Raw genomic sequence first — 16,326 nt, forward strand, 5'->3', positions numbered from 1 at the left:
CAAGTTAATGTCTCCAAGCCTTACTTTTATCTTTTGTAAAATGGGACGATGATACCCCGCTCTTGCATGTGTGAAATAACTAACACATAGTCTGTGCTTCAGAAGTGAAGTCACTGCTACTCAGAGAACACAGAAGGAGAAGCAGTTTACAGAGAAAGATGAGTTTCATTTCAGAAACACTGCACTTGAGGTGGCTTGGACAGCCATGTGGAGGTGTCCAGTAAGGCATTAGATATATAGGTATGGAACTCAGGAGAAAGATCTGGGCTGGAGAGAGTTCTAGGGGCCACTGACTTTTTGATATTAGGCCAAGGCAAGGAGGTAAATGAGAACAACCAGAGAGAGTGTGGAGAGGGAGAGAAATGCAGGCCCTAACAGACGGCCTTGGGAGCATCACCATTCAACAGCTGAGGAAAGGAAGCAGAGCCGGTGAGGGAGATGTTCTGGAGCCTGCAGGGCTGTGCAGTCAGAAGGAGGCGCAAACCAGAATCTGAAGACGCAGGTTTGAGTCTCAGCTCCCTTGCTGACTAGCTGTGTGATCCTCGCAATTCAGGTAACCTCTGTAAGCTTGTCTTCTCATTTGTCAAATGGGAATGCTGCTGATAATGTCTACTTCCTGGAGACTTTAGTGAGCTAAGGTGTATAATTTTTTTTAAGCTAGAGAGCCTTATAAGTGGTTCCATGTGGTCATTTTTTCCCCCTAGACTGAATCGGCTTGCATCTAAAAGCAAGGTCACTTTAAGAGGGTCTCTGTGACTCTGGCCTTGCTTGCTCAGCAGGAATTCCAGCCTGCTCAAATTCCTCTAGGCAGCTCTGGGATCCCTGGGCAGGAGGTACAGTACCTGATGCCTGAGTGCCCCAAGCCCCTTCCGAGGAAACGGGGCCTTAAGCACAGGCCCTCACGTTGTCCCACTTGACTTCACCACCCTGGCTACACCTGGTGGGAATTGGGATGGGCCCTGTTCCCAGGGGAGCTGACCAGCTGACCAGCCAGCAGCTCCCCACGTCTGCCCAGGGTGAGACAGGAGAATACGGTCTGGAGGCAGGGAACATAAGACTGATTCATGCTGACTTCCTAGAACTAAATCAAATGGAAATACTTCAGCTATTACAGGAAATATCCTCACCATTGACACAAGGCATAAACCCAGTAAATGTCTTTGTAACTTTACTTGATCCTCTTCATTTACATAGGGCGTACACCAAGTAACCAATGGAAACCTCTAGAGGGTATTTAAACCCCAGAAAATTCTGTAACGGGGCTCTTGAGCCCCTATGCTCAGGCCCACTCCCACCTCATTTTCAATAAATCTCTGCTTTTGTTGCTTCATTCTTTCCTTCCTTTGTTTGTAACTTTGTCCAGTTCTTTGTTCAAGACCCCAAGAACCTGGACACCCTCCACTGGTAGCAAGGGGGCCATGTGATAGAGATCCTGCCCCTCTCCTGCATGGACATTTGGACTCAGCAAGCGAGGCCAGAGTCACAGAGACCCTCTTAAAATGACCTTGCTTTTAGATGCAGGCTGATTAGTTGCCGAAGCCCAGCAACTGGCAGGATGGGAGACATGGTGACAGTGTCTGGGTGGCTCATGGAGCCCCTCACAGCCATGGGTGGTGGCAGGAAATGGGCAGAGGTGCCTGGTGCCCAGGGTGGGGCTACTCTCCATCTGCCTTTGTCAAGCTGCTTCCCAGTTTCTTTTTTTCGGTCTGTGTTCTTGTGTGTCTCACAATGCACTCCATTTGTTAAAGTAACTTGAGAACGTGGCCGTGTCTTGTGGCTTAGAGGAGGCTAATTGTCACGGGAGACTCTCACGATCTCTCAGGAGGGAGTGGAGTTTTCTCAGAATAAAGAGCATCAGCTACAGTGAAGAATGGAAATGGGGCTAATGTCTATTGACTGGGGACTGGTGAGCAAGATCATGGCACCTCCGCACATGATGAAATCCTGCAGCTGGAAAACAGAACAAGGAAGCTCTTTGTGTACTGATAAGGAGTGATCTGCAAGATATTTTCCTAGGTGAAAAACGTGAGCTTCAGAATGGTGTAGCAAAACGAAACTCAGAAAATATCTCTAGAATATTACACCTCATCTAATGACGCTGGTTGCCTATGAGGAGGGAAGCTGGGGGCCTGGGGGCAGTGATAGGAGAAGAAATTTTCACTAAGCATTGTGTAATAATTTTCCTAAATCTTGAATCATGAAATTCAGTCACCTCTTTAAACAATCAAATCAGAAAAACATCTATTAAGAACATGACCTATAAAGTTGAGCAAGTCCTATGCTTGGGCTTGCCTCCACAATTTATTGCTGGGTAAAGTTGAGCAAGTTACTCAACCTCTCTGAACTCATTTTGCTCATCGGTAACATAATCACAGGCTTGCCTCCACAATTTATTGCTGGGTAAAGTTGAGCAAGTTACTCAACCTCTCTGAACTCATTTTGCTCATCGGTAACATAATCACAGGAATAATACCTGCCTGATAGGGCTGATTGGTTATTGTTGTTGTTTTGTTTTCTTTCTTTCTTTTTTCATTTTTTTTTTTTTGAGATGGAGTCTCGCTCTGTTGCCCAGGCTGGAGTGCAGTGGCACAATCTTGGCTCACTGCAGCCTCCCCCTCTCGGGTTCAAGCGATTCTCTTGCCTCAGCCTCCAGAGTAGCTGGGACTACAGGCGTGTGCCACCGTGCCCGGCTGATTTTTGTATTTTTTAGTAGAGACGGGATTTCACTGTGTTGGCCAGGCTGGTCTTGAACTCCAGACCTCAAGTAATCTGCCTGCCTCAGCCTCCCAAAGTGCTGAGATTACAGCTGTGTGCCACCACGCTTGGCTGTTGTTACTGGTTTTCACACAAGGCATTTTCCATTTCCCATTTTCCTCTTAGCCTAATTGCATGCTCCTTAAGCTACAAAACTGCAAAGCAGTGCTATCCTTTGTTTGCAGTTTTCCTTTTTTTGTTGGGTGCGCTCCATAAGATAAGGGCCATTGAGGTTGGGCCAGGTAAATTAAAACCAACCTCTACTGTACTCAAAATTATCTCTTCTATTTGGAATGGGCTCATTGTCTTTGGACCCAGCCCATGCCTGACGCTCTCTTTCTTTAAAACGAGTTCTTTTCCTAGTCCCTTCTTGGTCCCTCCTGCAAAGTTTTCTATGGATTACATAAGCACTTATAGATTCCCGGTGAACACAGTTTACCTTAAGCTATTAATTAAAACATTCGTTATTATTATGGCGCCCATTTCCCATTATCTTCAATCACAGTATTTTGTGCATTGTAGTCACTGAAGTGTGACCAACATTTCGTTCCCGCATAGTGATGCCTCCAGGGCTCGTGGACTGGACAGTCTAGGGTCGTGCTCTGTTCCGCAGGAGACAGGGAGCACCCAAGCCAAGTTGGTTCCTACCTTCCCGGCACTAGGGGGTGCTATCTTGTTTAGCTATTTCCTTAGTTTTATTTTTGCCTTTGAATAGATGTGCCTGCTGCATTTACATCTCCCTGCAAGGATAGCAAAAGCTATAGGAAGATGATTGTGGAAAGGAAAATAGGGTCTGTGCAACGAGCTGTCTGGCATCCTCCCTGTGGGGAATGAGCATTAAGACATTCCCAGGCTCAGTAGGTCTGGAATGGGACCGAGATATGTGCATTCTAGTAACTATTCAGGTGATATTCAAAGCCACAGATGGGTCTTTTATTTCATTCGTGATTTGCTTTTCCCATCTTTTCTTTCTCACTCATGGTGGTATTGCCCCTCCTGGGCCTGCTGATCTCTGACTGTGTATTTATTAGATCTTCATCTGTGGGAGTCTTCTCAGCTTAGGTTGGGGGTGCTCTCTTTAGGGAAGACTTGCATCTGCTTCTTCTGAGAGCCATGGGTCACTGCCAGCTTGGAACCATTTAGAGCTCCTCGTGAGTTCTGGTTTAATGAAGATCTTAGGTTTGGCCTCCCCTCCTCATTGCTGGCCCAAGAGTGAGGATCTGGATCATTTGCTCTTAGGGTAGTTCTGCTCCTCCCTGCTTGCTCACTGCTTCCAGCTCTAATTTCTACTTATAGTTTGCTCCATTTCGTGTGGAGGAGTCCCTTGGCAACATCCTCTATCTCCTACAAGCCCATCTCATCTATGTTTTATCTAGGATGTAATTGTTTTGCAGAAGGAGAGCTGTGTTAGTCCATTCTCATGCTACCAATAAAGACATACCTGAGACTGGGTAATGTATAAAGGAGAGAAGTTTAATTGACTCACAGCTCCACAGGGCTGAGGAAGCCTCAGGAAACTTATAATCCTGGTGGAAGGGGAAACAAGCACATCCTTCTTCACATGGTGGCAGCAAGGAGAAGTGCCGAGCAAAAGGGGGAAAAGTTCCTTATAAAACCATCAGATCTTGTGAGAACTCACTCACTGTCAGGAGAACAGCATGAGGGTAACCGCCTCCATGATTCAATTACTTCCCACCGGGTCTCATATGTGGGGATTATGGGATTACAATTCAAGATGAGATTTAGGTGGGGACACAGCCAAACCATATCAAGGGCCTACAAGAATATTTGGTCTGAGATGTTATCAGTGGAAGTCTTTTTTTTTTTTTAATGTAGATGTTCTTATTTCTATGAGACAAAATGGTAGTACATCTATTGTGAGGGAATTATTCATCAAACATATGCAGTTTTATCATTCTGCACTGTAGGAAGGTTGAAGGAACACGTGTCTGGGTGTAGTTTGTGTGTTACTTCTCACAGAATTACTGGTGTATTATATTATGTTCTATTCTGGGTGTCTTGAGGCCTGATAAGACAAGCATGGCCATGAGAAATTCTATAATTCCACTTGTGTCTCCACCCACCTTTTTCTTCCCTTTTGTCCAGTAAAGGAGGTGTCTCTGTTGCATCAAAGCCCACCCCACACAGTGGGTTTTAGATCCCGTCCCCTTCATCTTCTCAAGGACCCTGCTCCATTGGAATCCTCCCTCTGCTGCACCATCAACTCCCTCGCAGGGAGACAGTTCCCATCCCACATTTTCCCATCTTTAAAAAACCCACCCTTGGCCAGGTTTGGTGGTTCATGCCTGTAATCCCAACACTTTGGGAGGCTGAGACAGGAGGATCACTTGAGCCCAGGAGTTCAAGACCAACCTGGGCAACATGGCGAAACCCCATCTTTACAAAAAATAAAAAATTAGCTGGGCATGGTGGCACCCAGAGAGCCAGGGGTCACTGCCAGGTTGGAACCATTTAGAGCCCCTAATGAGTTCTGGTTTAATGAAGGTCTTAGTTTTGGCCTCTCCCCCTCGCTGCTGGCCCAAGAGTGAGGATCTCGATCATGGCACATCTACCATAATTTACTCTTAGGGTAGTTCTGCTCCTCTCTGCTTGCTTACTGCTTCCAGGTGCTTGGGAGGCTGAGGTGGGAGGATCACTTCAGCCCAGGTGGTCAAAGCTATAGTGAGCCATGATCGTACCACTGCACTCCAGCCTGGCTGACAGAGCAAGACCCTGTCTCAAAACAAAACAAAACCCACCCTTGACCCCACCTACCCTAATTCACTTTTCTATTCCTCTTAGGAACCAGATCTCTCAAAACATATGTCTATAGCTGCCACTTTCCCTTTTTCACTCTCCATTTGCCTTTGCTTTTATTTGGTTTCTATTTTTAGCAAGGTTATTTGCACATATTTTAAAGAGTCAAGAGTTCTATAAGTCTTGTTATGAAAAACAACAGTCCTCTGCTTTCCCCATCAAAGACAACTACTTACAACTCTTGTAGCTGCTTTTTCTTTTTGGCATTTAGCTCTGTGTTTCGGAATAAAATGCTAGTATTGGGCTACTTGATGATCCCTCAATTGTGAGCAGTAGCTACTGACTGCCCCTACAGAGGAGGAGGATTTAGCTCTCATTCTTTCACCTTCCCACAGCATGCACATACATTCTTTCCACCTCCTACCATTCCTGCACGGTTACATCTTAACTTTCCTTGGTTCAATAATCCATGTTTACTTTATTTTGATTATATAGTGATATTGAGAGCAGAGTCATCTAGTAAGCTTAGACTACTTTTTCTTCCTTACACAACTTCTAATTTTCCTTGGGAATAATTTTTTATTTGCTTAGTTTTCTACTTATTACCAGTCCAACTTCAAACTGCCATAATTTATCTTTCTGCTCAAAATGTCTAGATTTGTGCTATTAGTTTTGTCCTCTTGAAGAATCCCTTCCAAAACCTCTGACTTTCTCCAATTTGGATTGTCTCCAAACCACCCTCAAGACCTGGTGTAGCACTGTTTTGTTTTGTTGTGTTTTCTTTTTCTTTTAACTTTTATTTTAGGTTCAGGGGTACATGTGCAGATTTGTTATATGGGTAAACTTGTGTCATGGAAGTCTGGTGTACAGATTATTTAGTCACCCAAATACTAAGCCTAGTACCTGATAGTTATTTTTTCTGCTCCTCTCCCTCCTCCCACTCTCCACCCTCAAGTAGAACCCAGTGTCTGTTGCTACCCTCTTTGTGTCCATGAATTCTTATCATTTAGCTCATACTTATAAGTGAGAACATATGATATTTGGTTTTCTGTTCCTGTGTTAGTTTGCAAAGGATAGTGGCCTCCAGCCCCATCCATGTTACTGCAAAGGACATGATCTCACTCTTTAAAATGGCTGCATTTAATGGTGTGTATGTACCACATTTTCTGTATTTGAGCTACTATTGATGGGCATTTAGGTTAATCCTATGTCTTTGTTATTATGAATAGAACAGTTTCTTTGGAGGTCTTTTCATCAGTCTAGGGATTCCCTTCATCTTTTGCCTGGGTTCTGGCTCCAAACTTTTCTTTCCTGTTTTGGTGGAATGCATCTTCTAGTTACTTCTTCAGAAGTGCATGTGAGGTAAAATTTTTGAGACCTTGCAAATATAAATGCCTTTATTTTGACTTTTCACTTAATTGATGGCTAGGAATAAAAAATCTAGGTTTAAAATAATTTATTCAGAATTTTGAAGGCTACAGTCCACTGTATTCTAGCCTCTAGTCTTGTGATTGAGAATTCCAAAGACATTCTGATTCTTTTAAAACTTTTGTTTTTTATTTTTAGATACAGGGTCTTGCTATGCTACCCAGGCTGGATTTGAACTCCTAGGCTCAAGGGATCCTCCCACCATAGCTTTCCAAGTAGCTGGGATGATAGACACTTGTCACCATTCCTATCTGGCATTCTGATTCTTAATCTTATGTATGTGACCCATTTTTCTCTTGGAAGCCTGTAGGATCTTCTCTTTGTCCCCAGGTTTCTGAAAATTTATGATGGCATTCTTTGGGGTATGTTTAATCTGTTATGACAGTTTAATTCTAGAAAAATTTCTTGAATTATTTCATTGGTGATTTCTTCCCTTCTGTGCTCTCTTATCACTTTCTGGAATCCCTATTATTTGGGTGCTGGATCTCCTAGACTGATCCTCTAATTTTCTTCTATTTTCTTTTCTATATTCTGGTTTTTTTTTTTGGCCTTTTTATGCCTCAGTTTCGTTTTTCTAGCTCTCTACTAAGTTTTTCACTTCTTCCATCATATATTTAATTACCAAGGGCTTTTTGTGGTTGTTGATTGTTCTCTAAAGGTTCTATTTTATTTGTATTCTTTTCTTTTTTTAGGGTTGTAACATCTCCTCTGATCCCTCTGAGGACATTAAATACAGTTTTCTTGATGTTTTCTTCCTCTTATATAGTTTCCATTTTTTTCCAAGTAGCTCTTTTGCATTAGAGTCTTTTTTCAGATATCTTTTAATACCTCCCGTCTGCTTATCCTTGACTGTGGAAACCAAAAAGCTGATTTGAAGCTTTGTTCACCTGAGTGGAACTTACCCACTATGAGCTTCATAGTAGGGCAATCTGGCTTGACTATTTCTTTGGGCAGCCCTGATGTATCGTTAGGTGTTTTCTCTGGATTGGTTGGTTTTCCAAGAGAATCTTTCCTACCTGTGCTCTGGCAGGTGAGGAGGGAAAGAAGCCTGAAAGTCTCAGCACAGGTAAGCATACAGTCTCTTAATTGTCCTGTTTGATATTCCAGTCAAGAGACTCATTGTTTGATCTTTTCCAGAGAATGAATCCAGTCTTCTGCCAGGATGGGGAAGGGCATCTATTAAGAGTATGGTAGGGGTCTGCAAATATAATTCCTTTTTAAATTGCTTTCAACTAGTTCTCCTCATTTTAATGCCAATTCCCACCCACTTGCCCTACCTCTATTTTTAAAGTTTCCTGGTGCCACTAACTCCTGAGACTTTGAAAAATTTGAGGTGCAAATGGTGTTGGTTTTAAGTTTCCTCACTACTGACATAGGATTCCACCTTCTTCAGCCCACTAAATTAGCTAAAACTTCTCCAAATGGTTTCTAGCTTTCAAAATACTGTGGCATTTTTGTCCTCTCCCCGTCTTACCATCCTCATGAGTTTATGTTAAAGATAATCACTTTAGTGTTTGTGTGCATGCGTGTTTGGCTTGAGAAACAAGTAAAATTACATGCATATGTTCCCATCTACTCATTAACCCACTTGCTCTGGCTGTGAACCCACCCCTCCACTGCCACTTTTACCAAATTCACCAGTGATGTTCATGTTCCCAACACAATGGGCTGTTTCTCATCCTTGACTCACACAAACACTCAAGAGCCTTAGTCAAAATTGAATGCTTTCTTCCCGACAGGTGCTCTTCTCTGGGCTTTTGTGACACTATACCTTTTTGGATTTGTTTTCTGCTTCTTTGATTTCTCCTCCCCAGCTTTCTTCTCAAGTTCATTTTCCTCTGCCAGTCCTCTAAAGAGGGGTTTCCTCAAAGTGTGATCTCAGGCCATCCTCTTTCTCTCTCTCTATGTCTACCACTTTCTCCTTAGGAAATTGCACACTTTGTTCATGGCTCCAACACTGATCTTCTTTTGATTCTTCATCTTCTCTATCTAATTGCCTACTTGTCTCCCAGGCATGTTTAACTCAAAATATCCAAAACAGACATCCTGATTTTTTTTCTCCAAATTTATTCCTCATTAAGTCTTCTTCACCTACCTAGATATACAAGCAGAAACTGGAAAGTCATTCTTGTTTTCTCCCTCTTCCTTATTTCTGACATTTAAAATATCAGCAAGGCTTCTTACTCTACCTTCAGAATGTGTCTTGAATCTATCCATTTTCTCCATCATCACTGCCACTGCCTTAGTGTATAAATCACTATTATCTCTTGCCTTGACTATTGTAACAATCTCCAAACTGATTTCCCTGCTTTTTCTCTGGGTTCCCCAAATCAGTTCTCCATACGAGTGATCTTTTATTTCTTTTCTTCTCTATCTCTTTTTTTTTTTTTTTGAGACAGTCTCACTTTGTCACCCAGGCTGCAGTGCAGTGTTGTGATCTCAGCTCACTGCAGCTTCCACCTCCTGGGTTCAAGTGATTCTCCTGCCTCAGCCTCCCGGGTAACTGGGATTACAGGTGCATGTCGCCATGCCCAGCAATTTTTTGTTTTTGTTTTTGTATTTTTAGTACAGACAGGGTTTCACCATGTTAGCTAGACTGGTCTTGAACTCCTGACCTCAAGTGATCCACCCACCTCAGTCTCCCAAAATGCTGGGATTATAGGCATGAGTCATCGCTCCCAGCCACAAGTGATATTTCAAAAACAGAAAATCAAATTATTCTCTCTTTTAATGAAAATACTTTTCATTGCCCCTAAAACAAAATCCAAACTTGTTACCATGTTTTCTGCACCAGACTTGCTTTTCCCACTAGGGCCCCTTGTTAATTCCCTGGATGCTACCACTTCTGGGTACTAGTCTCCTGCTAGGACATGGAGCTCTAGAGGTGCCAAAGCACATCTCTCTCCCACTTTTGTACATGTTGCTTCTGGTCAGAAGAGTGCCAAATGAGTGGAATCTATCTCTGAACATCAAAGAGCTTTGAGTGAAATTATTTTCCAAGTTTCACTTATAGCCTCCTCCTTTCTATAGGATTTGGCCACAGGTTCATGGAGGAAGGGAATTTGGGGAGCCGAGGAATGAGCGGGGCAGGAAGCACATACGAACGTCCTGCACCAGGCTGCACTAAGAACCTTCCCTCTGTTTGATGGCTAAGGCCTTGCTTTGTGAGTAAGCTTGCTGTCCTAAAACCTGCCTCCCAGAAGGATTCTCAGTCTGTTAAGAAAATAGAGGCCACCCAAACCTTTGTCCAGATATGTTTAGAAATATTTGAATAATTTAGCTTTAACCTATTCCCCACCACCACTACCACCTGCTTTTCTTTAATTCTCTAATCACCACTATTCCCCCCTAGAATATCTGCATGCATTCTTGAGGTACATTGTCCTTTCTAATGTAGGGCTTATTCAGTAGGGTGCTTTTTAAATATATTTTTAAAAATCCTAAAATTCTGTTCTTTTTTGAGATGCTTTGATAAGAGTAAAACTACCTGCTTTCTGGCCTCTGTGATAGCAGCAGTTCTCTGAGATTCATTAAGTTTCTTGCTGGTAGCTGAGAACTTGAAATGCACATCAGTTAATTCAACCTTATGAAAGAATGTATCAGGAGACAAAATCAACAATGCAGATAATTCAAACATTCTACCAGCCCACACATCATTTTTCCTGACTTATTTCTCCTCAGAGCTGCCAGGCTAAAACTCTGTGCAACATAGATAATAAACAAATTCAAATCATCATTCTTCTATTCATGGCCTGTTCCTGAATTTGGTCATATGACTGTTTATGAGGGAGTTCTCAACTGTGGAGGGAGTATTTTTTTACCCTGTTTTCAGTAACTGTTCTATTTTTCTCGATTCTGAATAGGATTACTCACAGCATAGATGCTTCTTGGAATTGGAAATTTTTTCTCAAGGCTTTAATCATTTCTGATTTTCCTCCCGTGAACTGTAGGACAGCACATGTGGCTTTCCTGCAATGGGATCGTCCTTCAAGAGGACCTCACAGGCTCTCCACCCGGACTGTGACGTAAGCAGCTGCAGCAGCCTTGGATGTTTCTGGATAGCCAGCCCCATGAGAACAGCTTTAAAATAGGAGACTGGCATTGTGATGAAGTGTGGACTTCGCTGTCATATAGACCTGGATTTAAATCCTGGCTTCAGTGTTTATGGATGACGTTGGACAAGTCATTTAACCTCCTTAAGTCTCAGAGTTCTCATTATGGAAATGGAGCTCTTAATAGTACCTACCCCCTAGTGTGGTTGTGAGGGTTGAGATCATCTATGTTCAATGTGCTTATTATACAGAGACTGGGACATGTAAGTGCTACATAAATGTTAGCTTTTATTAGTCACTGGAGTGGAGGAGAGAGGACTGTTGCCTCCTTGTCAATGTCCCCATCCTGGGAAGCCTGCCTGTGTGTACCAAGGCCCATCTGACCCATATATCAGAAAAGGTGCCCTTCTAGGGAGCGACACCCCCCACCAAGCCCCCCAGTCACTGTCCGTGCTTTCCTCTAGGTTCAAAATGCAGCTGCATCTGTGCAGAAACCAGGTGTTGCCTGTGAGTTCTGCCTCGCTGGCCAGAGGTGGAAGGAAGGAGGAAAGAAGAGGGGCCTCCATACTTCCAGAGCCCCACTGGGGGTTACCTTCGCTTGCCCCCACTCTTTTTGTCTTGCTCTGAGGATGCCAGGACTTTAAGGACATTGTCAGCGAGCACGTAAGTTCACCCCTGCAAGGTCAAAGGCAGGACAGAAAGAAGACCCAAATGTCCCAGTTAGTCAAGGAAAAACAATCACAAGAATAAAACATTTTTAAAGATTAAAATAATAGCTGCCATCTGTTGAGCAGTTGCTATGTGTTAGGACTTGTGTGAAACATGTTCACACAGTCTCTCTGCTTCCTCACAATACTGTGAAGTAGGTATTGTGCTTAATTGAACATAGGTTCATTTAAGAAAACAAATGTAAATATCATTCTAATCCTTGATTTAATTACCTCAAATTCAGGCAGAAGCAGATCAGCCCACCCTAATGGGCAGTGTACCAGGAGCTTCATGTGTAGGGACAACTTTCACCTTCAAAATGCCCTGCGGGCTGCCTCAGCTTCTTTTCCACCAGCCCCTGGGCTCCCAGCTCTCTCAGGAGGCAGTGTTTTGCTGGGTAGTTACAGTGAAAGACCGGATTGTCCTGCTCATGTTACCCCCGTCTCCCTATTTACTGTAATCAGGAAGTCATGTTTTTCATTTAGGATAAGGCAATTACTCTTCTGTTGACTGAAGTCCAGCAAAAAGCAAACTGAATCTCATTTCCACATTAATGCAATGGGGGCAGGATGGAGAGGCAGCCTGATTTCCTGGTGTCTCAGCCTCTCTCTTCTATATCTGTATCTCCTCTGATGGAAGCATCAGTCGTAATAGCAACAACCAAGATAGCATTGAGAGAGTAAAGTATTGTAGTCCCTTTCCCTCATCTTGGGAAATGATGAATAAAAGTCACCATCTGCTCCCCTGAGCCTTGCTGTGGTGTGACCTAACTTTACACGCAAGTACAACGAATGACCTGCCCCAACCTAAGAAGCAGTAGAATAATATGAAAAGGACTTTTTTTTCTGCTCTGCCTGGGTAGACAAGCAACTCTTTGCAAAGGGAAAGGAATAAGACATATCATGTCTCTTTAATGATTGAAGATCCAGGTTAACTGTGGTAGAATTAAGCAAAGAGCAAACAAATGTTCTGAATGTGTTTTCTTTTCTCTCAGAGAAAGAATCTCAGTCATCTGGACTGCTTTGTGCTATATGAAAATCTCTGAGAACCTTCAAGAGCCCAAAAACAGTTCTCCTCCATGCTGTATGCCATGGTCAGTGGTTAAAGAGAACATTCTGTTCCACTCCTCCAGCTCTGCCTTAGAAACCCAAGCCCTGCACTCCAAGGCTCCTGGCATCGTACACCAGCACCAGCAATTTCCTGCCAAAAGCATCAGCCAAAATCTATTCTATCTATTTCAGTTCCTCTCTTTTCATCGGATTGTATTTTTACAGGTGATTGCTAATTCTCACACTGCTCTTCAGATTCATGTACAGCTGTGGTCTGAATGTGTGTGTTTTCTCAAAATTCAAGTTTAAAACTTAATCCTCAATGTGATAGTATCAACAGCTGCGGCCTTTTGGAAAGTGAAGGTGGAGCCCTCGTGAGTGGGATTAGAGCTCTTATAAAAGAGATTGAAGGGAGCTACCTAGCCCTTCCATCTCTTCTGCCTTGTGAGGACACAGCGTTCATCCCTTTTGTCTTCCCACCATTTGAAGATGCAGAAAGAAGGTGCCATCTTGGAAGCAAAGAGCAGCCCTCACCAGACACCAAGTCTGCTGGCACCTTGATCTTGGACTTCCCAGCCTCCAGGACTGTGAGAAATGAATTTCTGTTGTTTATAAATTACCTAGTCTAAGGTATGCTGTTATAGTAGCAGGAATGGACTAAGACACACATTGTCAAAATCTTCATGAGTTAAAGGTGAAGGTACAATCAGAACTGGTGCATGGAATTGGAACCATAGGTCTTAGTAAACACCGTAAAAATGCACTATTCAAATCTATAGAAAATGCTCTCTCTTCAAGTTCAGAAAGAAGCTACAATCTGCTTTTCCTTTTTTTCTGAAGGGAAGTAAAATTCTATGTTTCTGGACTAAGAGATCTACACCCCAGTCTTTCTCTTTCTGACATGTATAGTAACCTTTGGCAAATTACTCAAGCTTTCTTTGTTCTGGTGAAAGTAAAGTGCACAGGACAGTATTACTAAGAGGCCTGAGCAACATTAGAGGTTGGTAACGATGGTTCCAAAGGCCTTTAAGAAGGTGTAATGCTATGTGGATGTTTTTATTGAAACCTTCCCTGGGTTTTCAGAATTCTCTTTGGAATTAGTCCTGTGGGAATATGCCTTTTGGGATCTATTCTCACTTCTTATTCAGTCCCCTTTTTCTTGTATTAAAATCTACAATTTGAAGTTATTCTGTCTTTAAAAATTAGGTCCATGACCTCATCATCACTGGGTTTTCCTCTCCAGGCCATTTCCAGTAGAATGTTGGTCATATTCCCATGTGAGAGAACAAATCAGTTATTCATTACATCTGATCAATGAGCTAGTACTACACCATAAGGAAGTGTAGTAAAACCAGAAACTGGGAAACACCAGAAAAAATTTGCTTTGTCCTGTGTTTTAATTTGGGGTATGATAAAGTGCCACAGGACATTAATCCAGGGACTGAGATAGACTCTTAAGTTTGGCAATCAGTGAAAGAACTTGCTGAATCTCTCTAGAATTAACCTAAAGGAGCCAGCCTCTTTTCTCATGAGAACAATTTATTTTAGGGTTAGTGATGAATTAATTCTACAGTGTTTAATTCCACATATAAACTTCATTTTCTATATAAATGTTTTGTTGTAACATATTCAATTACTTTCTTTTGTTGTTTTTCTGCAACATTCCCTTTTTCACCTTTTCTAACCTCTTAAGCCAAATAAAAAACTCACTTATCTTCTTGCTGTTGTAATATTTGCTTTCCTTTCTTGTTTATACTCTGTGATGATGTTTACCCGATCTGTCCACATCACCTGGATTCCATGTGTACCATTCATTCCCTGGGGAAAGCAGTCATTCTTCAAGGCAACAGATGCAAGAATGAGTTCATGTCAAATGATATTTTCTGATTTTTTTCTCCAGATGTGGGGAACGAAATTGGATCTTGTGCTTTTGGGTGCTAACTTTGAGCCCTCTTCCTTTACATCTAAATGACAATTTGTGGATCAATGAGGATGTGTCAACTAGCCAAGATCGAGGACCTGGAGGGGTGCTCTGTGGAAACTGCTTTAAAATCCTTCAGAGGGAGGGCACGGAGCTCTGGTTCTGGTATGTTCACTGAATCTGTAGCAGTGGGGAAACTTACTGAGATTTGGCATTCAAGACCAAAGAGATTTACCTAGGATCTGTACCCTGTTGGCCAGAATTATTGCTACTGTTGTTCCTCAATTATGCTACTTTTTCACTTGGAAAGAGATGGAAACTTGTAAGGCAGTGAATCTATCTTTACTCCTCTTCAGATGGCTGATTCTAAAGGCAGGTTTAGGTTCCTGCTGACCCTTCTGTTCCGTCCTGATTGTCCGCCTTACTGAAGGTCTGTTTTCTACAGCTCACAATAGTCGGGTAGAGCCCAGTGATGCCAAGCCACAGAAATGAGACCTTGGAGGGAGAAGCACTACAGGCCTTTGCTTCAGTTTCCATAGAAATGAGCCAGAGGTGATACCAGTCACAGGGGTTCTTAAAGCCAAAGAGAATTTATTTTGAGAATCCCATCACATAGCAAATACCACTCTGCAGTAGTTTTTACAGGTGTAATTTATTTCATTGCTCTGGATGGCTTTGGCTCAGGCTTTCCAATGCCCTGTTGCAGCATTTCTCCTTAGGATAATTCTTTTTTTGTTGCTTTCAAACTTGATGGAAAAAGATAACCAATTCATGCCAGTCAAGCTACAGATTCTGAACAGAGGGTTTAAGATAATGTATTACATTTTACATATTTACATTTAATTTATGACATTTATTCCTGAAGGTTTAGGAGAAAATTCAATCCCAACTAAAGAGCTGTAATTAAAAGAGCACGGAGCCAGCAGCCACAGGCCCCCAGCTCTGGCTGAAACTTCAGCTCTGCCAGAGATAACATTTCCTGTGTGACCTTGGGCAATTTTACAGCTTTCTGAGCTATGATTTCCTAGTTGGTAAAATAAAAGGACTGGATTGGCTGCTCTTTAACTTTTTCTGGCTTCTGAATTTCTCTGAATCAATGGTGTTACTTAATGCCAAGAAAGAGGTTCCATGAAAAAAATCTAACTGCTCTGTCGATGATGATTACTTAGAAATGGGGGTAAAATAATTTATTTGCAGGAAGATTGTTAGCAGTAACATCATAAGGGAAGGAAAAAGAAAGGAAAGAAAAGAAAAAAACCTACCTATTTACCAAACTTCTGCAGTGTGCTAAGCAAATTCACAAACATTATCTCATGTGAAAAGACATAATAATTTCAGGGATTTCCCTCTTAAGGAAGAGAGATGACATTGTTGCTTGTTGCCCCAAAAGTGCTGTGATAGCAACATTCATGGAGTGTTTCTATGTGCCAGGCACTCTTTGAGGCCCTTTACACATACTGACACAATTTATTATTCCAATTTACAGATGATGCAATTGAGGCATAAAGAGGTTAAGTAGCTTGCCCAAGACCATCCACTTAAGTAGCAGAGCCAAACTTTAAACTCAGAGAGTCAGGCTCTTGAAATTGCACTGTTAACTGTATCCCCACCTTGTCTTTTGCTATTCATTCATTAGGCAAATATTTGATGAGCACTG

At 42.4% G+C, this 16,326-nt stretch overlaps 1 long non-coding RNA gene across 1 annotated transcript; it reads left to right on the plus strand.

Moving 5' to 3' along the window:
• Positions 1 to 416: 416 nt before the first annotated feature.
• On the plus strand, positions 417 to 14,475 carry LOC129524179 (uncharacterized). Its single transcript, XR_010134841.1, has 4 exons — positions 417 to 553; positions 9,970 to 10,103; positions 10,890 to 11,654; positions 12,694 to 14,475. It is a non-coding gene; the product is annotated as an uncharacterized lncRNA (long non-coding RNA).
• The last annotated feature ends 1,851 nt before the right edge of the window (positions 14,476 to 16,326 follow it).

Source organism: Gorilla gorilla, chromosome 7 (genome assembly GCF_029281585.2).
Source record: "Gorilla gorilla gorilla isolate KB3781 chromosome 7, NHGRI_mGorGor1-v2.1_pri, whole genome shotgun sequence".
Lineage (NCBI taxonomy): Eukaryota > Metazoa > Chordata > Mammalia > Primates > Hominidae > Gorilla > Gorilla gorilla.